Genomic DNA, 12,791 nt, shown 5'->3' on the forward strand with positions numbered 1-12,791 from the left:
CACGGCTTAACTGTCTCATAAATAAAAATAGGTCTGGGGAACTAGCTGAGGTCTGACTGCCAGCCCAGGTTAGGTGCGTTCAGGTAGTAATCCCGGGAACCCCGAAGCCATTATCACTTGGATACGAGGAGCTACCGTGGGAACCTGAGTGGTGAGACCACCACTGGCTAGCCAGTCCCTGGGCCCCAGGGTCACTGCCAGTCCGCCAGAGTGTCTCCAGTAGACACTCAGAGGTGGCTGGAGGAGGGCTCATAAAGACGCTTGCTTGAGGCAGAAGCCGATCTGCTGGCAGAGGAGGCCAAGTGTCCTCGCTCCCTTCTTCTCCTATCTCCCGTCCTGCACCAGCCAAAAGAGCATGCGCTCTGTTGAGCAGGCGAGAGCTAGTGCTTCCTGTTCCTGTTTTAGCTGGAGGCTGGGGTGGTCCTCAGTGGTCCCTGAGTGCCTCAGAAGCTCTTGGAGGCCGAGGAGTGACCACCCATCGGTTCCCTGACTCTAAGCCTTTCTCCTCCCCAATTTAGCTCTGAAGATACTCACCCTTCCTGTAGAGTTGGGCATTATCTCCTTGCACCCTGTAGAGCTTCCACAAGGCGGGCCTTTCTCTGGGGACCAGCCCCTTCTCAGAGAGCCACACAAGGACCACTTCCAGGGTGCCAGAATCCCGAGAGGTGCTGTGTGCTCAGAGCGTGCACAAGTGAACTAGTCTCGCCCTAACCACAACACACCAGGAGAAACCTAGTGTCTGCTGGGTGCTTGTACTCAGTACTAGATGTTCAATAAACATTTACTGAATAAATGACGGCATTTCAAATATTTAAAGAAGAAAACCTCACCAAGGCCATTCTTCGTTATTGATTGCATTGCTCCTGTTTATTTGGGTAGATAATTAGAAGTCTGTTAAAAACATTCTCTGATAGTTATCAGGGCCAACCATCACCAAGCATTTTACAAATGTGAGCTGATTTTATTTCACAATCCCGTGAGCTGGGTATGCCAATCCCGTTTTAGAGATAAACAAACTGAGGCTTAAAGAAGATGTAAGAGCCTGTCTAAGGTCATAGAGGTGGTAAGTAAGCGGCGGCCATTGGATTCTAACCTAGGTTAGGAGCTACTTTTAAAGGTGTGTTCCCATGGCTTCTCCCATGGCTTCACCACACAGTGGCATCAAGAATGACAGGACTGAAGAAGACTGAGCTGTGTGAGAGAAGAAGGCGGTGAGTGTCCCCACAGCCTGTCCCCATGGCCTTGTCCTGGGGAGAAGGGTCAGCCTTCTGTTGGCCTGTTTTCCCCTCCCTACATCATCTCACATTTCATGAAGTTCCTTAGTTCTCTGAATGCTCCAGAGACCTAGAATCAGCAAGGACCTAGGGCCTGTGGACACCGTCTTCTCTCTTGTCCCCATGAGACCTGGTGACAAGATAGGACCCCTTGTTCCAGAGCGCAGGGGAGCAGGAAGAGAGTGCTGGAGGACAGGTGTGGTCTGACCTGCTACAGCTGAACACAGCTCTAAGCTCCCCCACACCTGCTCAAGCTGCCTGACAGGTGAACAGCTGTGTTCCACATCTGTCTGTCCATCTGTCTCCTTTGCGGGGCTGTGGGGCCAGCTGATGCTCTTCAGAGGGGGAGACCCTAGGCCTGAGGCAGCTCTCTGACTTGGACTATTACTCTGCAGGGACTGAAAAGGGTGGGGAAGGGCAGGCTTGTGCCTCAGTTTCCATCCAACACTCTGAGCCCCTCCCCACGACCAGATCTCCCTCCCTCACTGCCTCCAGTCCCTCCTCCCAGCTTCCCAAGCTCTGCCTGCCAAGCTCTGCAAATTACCACACATGCCAATAAGTCATTAGAAACCAGAACGGCAAATGTGGGGTTGCCATGGAGACCGACACCAGGAACTGGCAGCCCTGGGGGCTGGCCAACGGCTCAGGTGTATTAGGGGGAGAGCTGGGAAGGCTGCCTGCCTGGCAGAGGCCGATAAGGTGCTCCTGAGGCTCTGCCTCCTTTCCTCCCGTTCCCAAGGCCTGTGTGTTGTTGCTCACCTGCAGCTTGCTAGGGAGATGAAGCCTGCACAGGCTGGGGTGGGGGCAGGAGCAGAGGAGGTGGCTGGGATAATGCCCAGCTGGCAGCCAGCCCCAGGGCAGGGAACACTGTAGCCCTAAGCAGCCTAGGCTTGGTTACCTATGTTTGGGGGGAAACTAAGGGTCCAGCGAGGGTGTAAAGGCAGGGCAGAACCCAAGCAGTACTGTTCTGAGTCTTTTACTTTACTTCTGCTAGGTACTAGCACAGCACCCTTTGTAGATAAATACACACACACACACACACACACACACACACACACACACACATGCATTGGTGACTGGAAGAGAGAATTCATGGACGCAGCCAGGATTCGACAAGATAAAAGCAAGCCCTGCGGTGGAGGCCCAACCTGTTCACCAACTCAGCATGACCTCCAACCAAGTCCCTTCTCTCTGGGCCTTCGCTTCACTGTCTGGAGGATGTGGAGGTGGTACTTTAAAACTAGCGTGTTTCAAAGTAGCTTTCGGGTCACAGGTTATGAAATGATTCCTCCATGGTCACCGGGAGGTCAGCAGGAGGCTGTGTGGAGTTCTGGTCTACCTCACCACATCGGCCTTATACTTGTTTTCCTGTGGCTACAGTCACAAACACGAATGTAGTGTCTTCCTTGGACTTATTTCTTTATTATAGGCATAGAAGTTAGGTCGGGATGGGTCTCACTGGGTTAAAGCCAAGGTACCTACAGGTTCATTCCTTTCTGGAGGCCCCAGGGGCAATGTGTCATGCTTTTCCCTGCTTCCAGAAGCTGCCTTCATTCTTGGCCAAAGACTAGCAATTTCTGGTCAAGTCTTTCTCACGGGGCATCTCTCCAACACTGACTTGTGCCCCCTTTTCACAGGACCCTTGTGGTTACTCTGGACTCACCAGGAGAATTCAGGACATCTGAAGGTCAGTTGGCACCCTTCATTCTATTTACAACTTTACGGTCCCTTTTCTTTTTTAAATACATTTATTTATTTATTTATTTGTTTTCCACCCGGGCCACAGTCTCCCCTCCCTCCTCTCCTCCCAGTCCCTCCCTCCCACCTCCTCTGTTCTCACGCCCCAGTTACTGCTCCTTTTCTATTCACAGGTTCTGGGGACTAGTGTGATACAAAAGAGCTCTTACTCTGCCCACCACATACTGCAGTTTTGTTTTGAAACAAAGGAAGACATCAAATTCTGAAAGTGCTGCAAAGTGCAAGGCCAGGTGGCTTTCAGCTGTAAAGTAACTCAGACCTGGGCTCCTCTTCTCATCTCTTGGGGTATCCTTCTGAGGAGACCCAGGACCCCAGGAATCTGCATGTCCAGTGGAAATGTTAACAGGCTATTTGGACCGTACAGAGATGAGTCTAGCTCCATCCGAGAAGTGGGCACAAGGAGGAACGGATGAGGACCTCATTCTAAAGAACCTCCTTGCCTAGACCTCACATGCACCCTGACATTCAGAATACTCTGCTGTGTCTGTCCTTGGTGGGTTTTAAAGACAAGGTCTGATGGAGCTATGTGTGTGTCAGGTTCAGGAAGCACATTGATTTAGCAGTTGTGAAGCTGAGATACCAGCTTCTCTTCCACACACCTTGACCTTCAAAAACCACACCCAAGTTCAGACAGCCCAGTCTTGGAACCTTCCTGTGAGCACCTTGCCAGTCCTAGGGGTCATTTCTGGCATCAGCAGGTGAAACAGTCCCTTCCTTGCCCTTGGCATGAGATGATGGTCCTTTCTCCTTCCACCTGACCTCTGTCCTCATCTCCATATACACGGTCTGCCAAGGGCCTGAGCTGAGACCCAGTGAGACTGAGTAACACTCCTCAGAGAATAGTGGGAAGCAATCATGGCCTGGAGTCTTCAGATTTTATTCAAATGGATCACCCTTTTCTCAGCTCTGTTTCTTGATATAAACCAGCAGCTCGTTCCCATTCCTGCTTCTCGTGTTCCAGGGGACTCTGGAAAGGCAATGTGTTGCAGGAGGGGGGTAGGGAACTGTTCTCTGGAGGAACGGCCCTGGGGAAAAGGAGGGGGAGAGGAACTAACATTTATTGAGATCCTACTTTGTAGTAGGTAGGCACTTTACACAGATGAGATCGTTTAATGCGGTAGCTGAGCAGCACAGCTCTGGAGTCCCAGTGATGTGGGGCTGCATTCTGGCCCTGTCACTTGCCGACTGCGTGTGGCCTCGGGCAAGTGACTTAAAGCGTCTCAGCTTTAGTTTCCTCAGCTGCAAAATGGGAGAAAATAATGTCTGCTTCCCAGCGCTCTGTGGATTAAATGAGATAAATGCGGTAAAGCCCTGGGCGCCTTGTAAGCATGCACAAGTGTTAGCTATTATTATTAACAACCTTGGGAAGTAGATGTTATTAACCCAGACTTAACACAAGGCCACGCTGAGGCCCAGAGAGGTTAAGTTAAAACGCCCAAGGGTAAGTAGCCAGAAACTGGGGCTCTTACCCAGCTCCAGCTGACTCCACTCGCTCAAGATTGGGAGCCATAGGACAACAACAGCCTTAGACTCAGCCCTGAAGCTTCAAGGAGCAGGACTTGGAGTACAGAATGAACCTTCCTTTCTTAGCTCTTGAGGGCCCAGAGCAGATTGTTGAGTGAACAGTGGTAATTTTATCCATGTGATCCCTGGCTTCTCCTCTTTGGCTGAGGTCCAAGGTGTGTGTGTGTGTGTGTGTGTGTGTGTGTGTGTGTGTGTGTGTGTGTGCAATTTTGCTTATGTTTCGAGGAGGTGAGGGTACCTCATTGGATTCTCTTACTCCACCAGGCCCCCTCACCTTCCGCTGCAGAGATGAGCCACCTCCTGCTCCAGCAAAGACCCCCAGCTCTTGGGGAAAGCAGTGTTAACAGGACTATTGGGGAGTAACCTGCCAGATGGAGGACCTGGGGGGGGGGCTCAAGAGGACAGTCTGGCTGCTGATTAGATAGAAAAGTAGAACCCAGGGGCCTGTCAGAGCAATGGGCCACAGATCCCAGGTGGGTCAAGGGTGTTTGTGGGAGGTTCAGAGGGATTCTGCAAACAGAACAGAAAGCAGCTGGACCTGGGAAAGAGGCAAAAACCCTGGAGGACAGACTTCACTCCTTTTCCCAGGAGGGGTTAAAGGGGACTGGAGAAGCACAGGCCTCAGAGCAGTCCCTGTTCCAGGGACATGTCCCACATGTCCCTTACTTCCCTGCCGTGACACAGAGCTTTCCAGGGACATCCCTCACAGGTCCCTTACTTCCCTGCCGTGACGCAGAGCTTGATGACTCCCTCCCACCCCTAATGTGACCCCCGACCCTCCCCTCTTGCTTGGTCACCCTTCTCAACCCTCCACATATAGATTCTTGGACCCTCCCCTCTGCAGAGTGGAACCCCACTTTGTTCTCCAGGCCCCAATCTGCTGCACCTCCCGAGGAAGCGTTCCCTGTGTACTCCCACACAGAGCGCACAGTTCTGATAACATTTATAGTCTAAATCACACAGTTTAGCACTTGGTTTTAAATACTGTCTGGTATTATTCCCTCATTATTTCAGAGTACGAGTTCTGCCTCCCCAGCTCATCTGAGCATCTCTCTCCCTACCATCAGAAACCAGGTCTTACACTTTATGTTCTTCCCAAACCCGCATCCACCCCACCCCTCCCCTCCCCTGCCCCGATCAAGTTCCACAAACAAGCGGGCACCCACTGATTGACCAAAATAGTGGCAATGGCAAGAGGATGCTGGAATGGATGACCCCAGACTCCAGGTTTCAAGAATCCAAATCCTGAAATGTCTCCATCGCACTCAGAAGAAGCCAAGTCCTCAGCCAGAACCCTAACTCTAGTCTGGCCTCCTGGTTGTTTCCCCAGCCTCGGCCTCCGCCTCTCTCACCGTCCACTACGCTCCCACTGGCCCCTCCTTAGCACCTCTCCAGCATCCCTGGCCCCATCCTGCCTCCCAGCCTGCGCACCAGCCCTTCCTGCTGCTCAGTGCTCATCTCACCTCGGTGGCCACCCTGAACAAACCTCGGCCCCCAGCCCTCAGCCCTCCCATCAATTCATCTTCTATTTCTTTTCCTTGCTGTGTTTTTCTCAGGAGCACTTAACACTAATATGCCATTTGCTTTCTAAGTTTACTTTGCTGTATCCCCAGACAGCAAAATAAAAGCTCCTTAAGGGCAGAGCTCTGTTTTCCCCTGCTGCCTGTACCTCCGGGCAGGCAGGGAGGCTCCATAAACACTGGCTAATGAAGAGGTGTACCACCCACCCTGCGTACAATGGCAGAGTATGGCCTTGCCGAGATGGGCTGCGGGTGGAGCCATTCCACAGATCCCCTGGGTGGCGGAGTCCAGCCTACCTCCTTGGTCAGGTCCAAGTATCAACCTCCTTCCTTCCCCTCTCTCCAATATTTATAGCTGCTGCACCTTCAGGACACCCCGACCTTTGCCTTCCCAGGCTACACGCGCTCTCCCCTAGCTCTGCGTGCTCAGGTGTGGTGTTTTACGGACCCAACTCTTTCCTGTTGTCATCCCCTCCGCTTCCTTCTTTCGGGAAGGATCGGATAAGACAGACCCACTTCTCCTGGGGGACCCAAGCTGCCTGCTTCACAATCATCGCCTCTTCTACCACATGTTTTCTCTGAAGGAGCTGCCTCAAGAGATGCTTGTAAACAGAACCGGCTGCACTGGCTCTTCCCAGGACACATGAACCTGCCATGTTAACAGCAGCCCGCCGACAGTCCTAAATAGCCTGCCTGTCTCCTTTCACCGTCTCTGGGTGTATTCCATTCTCCCCTCCCCCAGAGAGCCATGCTTTGGTTGGGCCCTTTCCTGTGTCCATGGGCACTGAGTCATGGGCATTGAAGGCCCTGGAGGCTCTGGCCGAGGCAGAAAGAAACAGTGTCAGGACCGGCTCATTGGTAGAGTGCTTGTTTCGCATGTAAAAGATCCTAGGTTTGATCCCTAGCACAGCCAAAAAACAAAAACAAACAAACAAACAAACAAAAAAAAAAACCGAAAACAACAAAAACAGGTTCATGGTATTGGATATCACGACCTGTTGGAGCAGGAAGAAGAGGTCAGTGAGACTCTGGAGTTCCCTAAAGAGGGAGAGGAATCACTGGCGTGGACAGGGCAGGCTTGGGGAACTTGTTCCAGCGGGAAGAAGCTAGCTGGGAGAGTGGGCAACATGACTCCAGGGTACCCCTGGATCCTGGGGGTGCCGGAACCCTGAAGTCAGACAAGGGTTAAACCCCTCCCTCATTTTGTCTCCTTTGGGCAGGTCTGAGCCCCAGTGGTTCCCTGTTTAAATGAGGGGTAAGAGTAGCACCCGGGTGGTAGGGGGGTTGGGGGTCTAGTCGGACAACACGACTTCGCACCGTCCTGGCCCACGAGTGCTTGGTAAATGCTGGGTCCTCTAATGTGTGTCATTACAAGTGGAGAGGTGGAAGCCGAGAAACCATTTTTGCCCCAGGAACTCTGTGCCTGCTCTTCATGTTGGAACTTGCTTCAAGTCCATCAAACGCTGAACAGCAGGGAAGATGTGGGTGGGAGAAACACACAGCGACGAACTGAATTCTAAAGCAGACCCTGGTTAAACTCACCCTCCTCTAACAGCTTTCCAAGGCCAAGGCATCGCCCAGGTCCCCAGGAAGCACCAGAAGCCAGAGGTCAAGGCCTTGGCTGCAGCAGAATGTGGGCACCGGTGACTTAGAACTGTGTGGAAGGCCAAGGTCACACAAACAAGCCCAGCAGGTCTGCACCAGACCCCCTGCCTGGCAGCCCACTCTTTTAGACCCAGGGGTGTGGGGCTGTTCTGGGCAGCTAGCCAGTCCCGCCGGAAGTCCAGCTCCGAGCGCCAGGAACAGAAAGGCTGACGAGGGACACTGAGTGGTGTTAGTGATATTCATGAAGGACACCACATACACACCCCAGTGCCTTTTCATATACAATTCCTGTGCCCCAGACACCCTCAGCACGGCTGTCCCAACGCCCCCCACCTCTGCTAGCTGGCCCCTTTACAGGCCTTGTCCCCAATTTAGCAAGTCTTTTCTAGTCTGCAGATGTGAGTAGCCTCCTGTACCCAGCCGTGAACCATAGCGCTGCCTTCTTGATAATAATAACACGTATGTGGCACTTCCTATATTCCAGACACTGTTCTAGGCTCCTGGGCCTGTGTCCCCTCCTCTTATGAAGTAGGTACCCACGATCAAATCAGTTATAGATGAGGAAACTGAGGCACAGATAGGTCATATGACTTTCCCAGAGTCTCGCCCAGCAACAAGTGGTACAGCCTGGGTAGAACTTGGGTGGGTGGCTCCACCCACTCTATACCTTAACATGAGTCCCCCCCCACCATGGCAGAGACAACAGCTGATTCATCTCTATTTCTTCACAGAGTAGGTGCTTTAGGGAAGATAAGTTGACTGAACAAGTAGAGCCTGAACGAGACAAACGCCACATAATTTCAGCCTGTGCATTATAGCCTACAGATGTCTAGAACCTCTCTGGTTTGGCCTCTCTTAGAGGCCAGTCACACACATTCCCGCAGCAGGATCTCTCGTGCTGTGGCTATTTTTCCATGCCCTGGGGTTTGTTTGGAAACTATTCTCTGCCTTTGTCTTCTTCCTGTTTGTGCCCCCCATTGCCTGTCCCATTTCCAGCCTTGACCGCTGACCTTGTCCCTGGCCCACAGTCCACACACACCCAAGCTACTTACCCCTGTTCTCCGTCTCTGTCCTTGTGACGGGAAAGGCTCACCTGAGGAGGCCGAGAACAGGAGCAATCCTGACTCACTAGGCTGGCCATGGCTGGAGGTCCAACGCTGACCTCACACGAACATAGCAATGTCCTCCTCACCCTTAACCCCTGATGGAGGTAGAGGCCTAGGGAAAGCAGCTGCTGGCCACAGCTCGTCACACTTGTGGGTTTGAAGGAGTCTCTGCCCTCCTCATGTCCTCTGCAGTGCCCTCGCTCCTATAGCAAGCTTTCCTGGATCATGTGAGAAGGTTGTTTTTTTTTTTTTTTTTTTTTCATGCAACCATTCAGCAAATATAGTCTGCACTCTAAGTAGAGAGATGAGGCTCACTCCTGAAAAGCTAGAGCAAATGTGAGCTTCATGGTAACTGTAGGATTTAGCAGAAGTCATAAACATCAGAAGAGCCACCTGAACTGCAGTGGTGGCTTAAAAAAAAACAAAAACAAACAAACAAACAAAAAAACAACGGAGGGCAGTGCTCCATGCTCTCCAGGCCCCCCCAGACTCCCCAGCTAGAGAGCACAGACTATGATGACAGCCCGTTAGGAGGACCAAATGCATCGGTTTCTGTAACGGTCCTCGACAGCTTCCTAAACTATCACTGCGTCCCTCCTGGTACACACCACTGCCTTCTGCACAGCCCTGGCCTCCAAGACAGATGATGGTGGTGTGTAAACGGCTCCATCCTCTCAGGTTAGAAATGACTTCAGTGGCACATCACGTATGGAAAGCAACGGGCCTGGGATACTCAAGGGCCACTCCGTGAGTGTGTTGTTAATTTGCTAGGATTATTTATACTCCTCCTTGCCCTCCACCAAACCTTTGAAAGACACGGGTGGGCGTGGAGCTAACCAACTCTCAAGTTCAGGTACCAGTTCAGCTCTGCCGGCGACATGGCGGTTTGCCGATTACTTGTATCCTCCACTCTTAAAATTGTGGCAGGCACATAGTAGGTGTTCAATAAGTAGTTGTTGGATGAATAAGTTTTTAAAGAGCAAAGAGTTTTCTCCTGTCCTTCGAAGAAAAGAAACATGGGAGCAGAGAGTAGGAGGAGCAAGTGAGTGAATGGCAGGGCCTAGGGGATGCCAGGGCAAGGGAATTCAGGTGCCAGACCTGCCAGCCTGGGACTCGCTGCAAAGGGGATTCATCAGGGGCCACTGTGTGTACGCTCCCACTATCAAGATGTGAGGGAGCCATTGTGTGCCCAGCTTGTGGTTTAAGCTGCATTTTACAGAAAGGCAAAGGGAGAGGCAGAGACCTGGGAGGAAGGGAGGGAGGTAAACTGGGAGAAGAGGAGGAGAAGAGTGAGAGATGAGCAGTGTAATGTGAGGGCAGAGGGAGACAGAGAGGTGCTTGAGGAAGAGAGGGGATTGAAGGAGGGATGGGAGGAAAGGGGAGGCACAGGCAGAGAGCAAGTGACCTGCAGGCCTAGCTTGAGGCTTAGATCTCCGAGTGCCTGCCGAGTTCCTCAGGGTAGGCTCTGTCAGATGTGGGTTTGGGGAGGCTTCTAGGTCCTGGACCCTGGGAGTGTCAAAATCCCTGAAACGCCAGCGAGTCTTCATGGCGCCCTTTGCAAATAACGTTCTACCCCAGACCCCAGCACCCCTAGACAGGCATCTGGAAACATCTGAGGCAGCACAGGGAAGCAAGAAGACCTGAGAGGCACAGACCCCTAACTGTGTTCCTTTTCTTCCCTTCTTCCCAACATCTCCTGGTCAGGAAAGTGGGTCAAGTCACCCACATGTGACTTTTTCTGGTAAGTAGAAGACCCATTGGCCGGGGAGGGGGGGGCTGTGCGTCCTGCACTCACCCTGCCCATCTGTGCTCTTTTGGAGGACTGTTCAGTGGGCCGCTGACAGGAGGTTGCTGGCCTTCTCCCTCAGAAAGGGAACACCGGCCAGAAAGATGTCGAGAACAGGGGGCATGGAGCCAGCCATCTTTCTGGATAAGTAAAGACGCCTAGGTCTTTTTGCTTTTGGTCCCCTCGGCCATGGTAAAGACGCTGGCAAGAGGCCACTCCTGCTGTCCTGACCTGGCATCTCCCTCCACTGCCCTCCCCCTCCTGGGGTCTTCAAGCAGAGGGGCCTGCCAGTCCATCTCTGGCAACCAGCGGCACCCCGCGCTGTGCCCAGCCCACCCCCTCCAAGCCCTGCCCGTCGCCCAATTAGAAGCTGCGTTGGCTTCAACAGATGGGAGCTGCGGCAGCCTGAGGAACAGAGCACAAAGCCCAGCTGACATTTTTCTTCCTGTTCATTTGGTGGGGCGGGGGGTGGCGGGGGGAGGAGGGAGGAAGGGCAGGGGCAGCCGGGAGCACTGTAACACCCCACTCGGGCCCACCCCCGGGGGTCCAGTTCACCCCACCTCTTCAGCGGCTCGGCTCCGCTGCCTCACCCCCGCCGCTGGCGGCTCTTGGCTGGCTGGGCAGCCTGCGCCCGCACAGCCCTGTCGTGCCAGCAGGACAGACGGCCCACCTGTGGCTGGCCAGCCCAGCCTGCCGGGATGCGGTGGCCTCGGAGCTGCTGCTTCGAACGGCCCAGCGCCCGGGCTAAGGCGGCCCGGCCCCTCCCCCACTCGAATGTCCCATCCTGGACTGCAGTGGGACCCCAGTTCCCCCACCCGGGAGGAGCCTGGCTCTCGGCGCCAGACACTTCGAACAGACCCAAGCAAGGCCATCCTGCCTCTGCCGCACGGCCACCACCCGGGCTCCCAGGAAGGGAAAGTCCCCTAGGCTCCGGTGCGCTTCCATCCCGTGAGTCCGCCTCTGTCACGCCCTCCCTAACCCCGGGGGGCCACCTCTCCGGCTCCTCCACATCGCCAGGGCTCCCCGCTACCCAGCAACAGTTTGAGGGGTTGGGGCTTCTCCTGGTAGGTTCAGGCCCCGGCCCCCTCCCCCGCCGCCCGGGTCCAGCCGGCGCAGAGGCCACCTCCTCTGCATCCTCCAGCTCTCCTTCCCTCGCCCCTCCCGGCCTTCTCCCCAAGTCACCAGCTCTCTCCTGCAGGCATCTTGGCGACCGCGGCGGTCGCGGTCGCGCTCCCCTCCCCCACCCGGCCAGCAGAGTCCGAGCTGCGGGGACCGGATCGCGGCGACCCTCGCGGCCACGCCAGAGGAGGCCTCGGCGACCGCGACCCCGGGCCGCCCGGGAAGCCGCACACTCACCGCGCGGGAGCCGTCCGATGTCTGTCGCTCGCCTCCCGGCGTGGGGACGTTGCTCCGCCGTCTCCGCGGCGCGCCGCCACCCAGGCCCGGCGAGCTCGCGGGGCGCCTTCCCCAACCTGCACTTGTCCTGGGAGTGGTCGCGATGCCGAGCCCGCGAGGACGTCAGGGGAATGGCAGGGTCCCCGATCCTGCGCGCATGGGGCCGGAGGCTGGCGGCCAGGGCCGGGCGCTCCCGGAGCGCCGCGCGTCTGCGGAGCACGGAGCAGGCCCGCGGCGCCCGGCGCCCCCGCCGCGCCTCCTCCCTCCCGGCTGCTCGCGCTCGCTCGTCCTCCTCACTAGCTGCTCCGCCGCGCTCCCAACCTCCCCAGCCCACTCTGGTCGCCTCCTCCCTGTCTGCTTGCCACGCCAACCCCCTCCAGTCCTGCTGCCATTTTAACTCCTGAGTGGCCAGAAGCCCCTTCTGCCTCCTGTGCTCACACCCCCAGAGGAAGGAGTTGGGTGGGGCACGAGGCTGTAGTTTTGAGCGGTTCTTCTGCATCCAGACCCAAGGCTTGCGGGCCAGAGGGAGAAGGGAATAGTGCTTGGGGATCAGAGGAGAGAAGTGGATAGCATTGCTGATGCTCCCTCCGACCCTCTTGCGAAAGCCAGAAAGGACAGATGGGAAATTCAGTTTGTAGGACAGGTGTGGCTCATAGGCAAAGCTGTGGCTGTGGTCACAGTGTTGCATGGCGCTCCCCTCCCCCAGGTTTTCGGTGGGTGAGGACAGGAGCGGTGGGTGGGTTTGTCCATGGGCACTGGTGGCTCTTCTGTGAAGGGAGGAGTAGCCTTCCCAGCTCTGCCTCCAGAGTCGGCCGCTCTAGCC

General features: G+C 55.0%; 1 protein-coding gene across 1 annotated transcript in view; it reads right to left on the minus strand.

Moving 5' to 3' along the window:
• The window catches only part of Lrrn2 (leucine rich repeat neuronal 2), a 59,584-nt gene extending 46,995 nt beyond the window's left edge, over window positions 1-12,589 (minus strand). Inside the window, exon 1 of the mRNA XM_028876561.2 lies at window positions 11,930-12,589. The gene's annotated coding sequence lies outside the window, so the exon portion shown is untranslated. The remainder of the gene's footprint in view (window positions 1-11,929) is intronic.
• Window positions 12,590-12,791: the final 202 nt, after the last annotated feature.

The sequence above is a fragment of the Peromyscus leucopus genome, chromosome 15 (assembly GCF_004664715.2).
Source record: "Peromyscus leucopus breed LL Stock chromosome 15, UCI_PerLeu_2.1, whole genome shotgun sequence".
Taxonomy (NCBI): Eukaryota; Metazoa; Chordata; class Mammalia; order Rodentia; family Cricetidae; genus Peromyscus; species Peromyscus leucopus.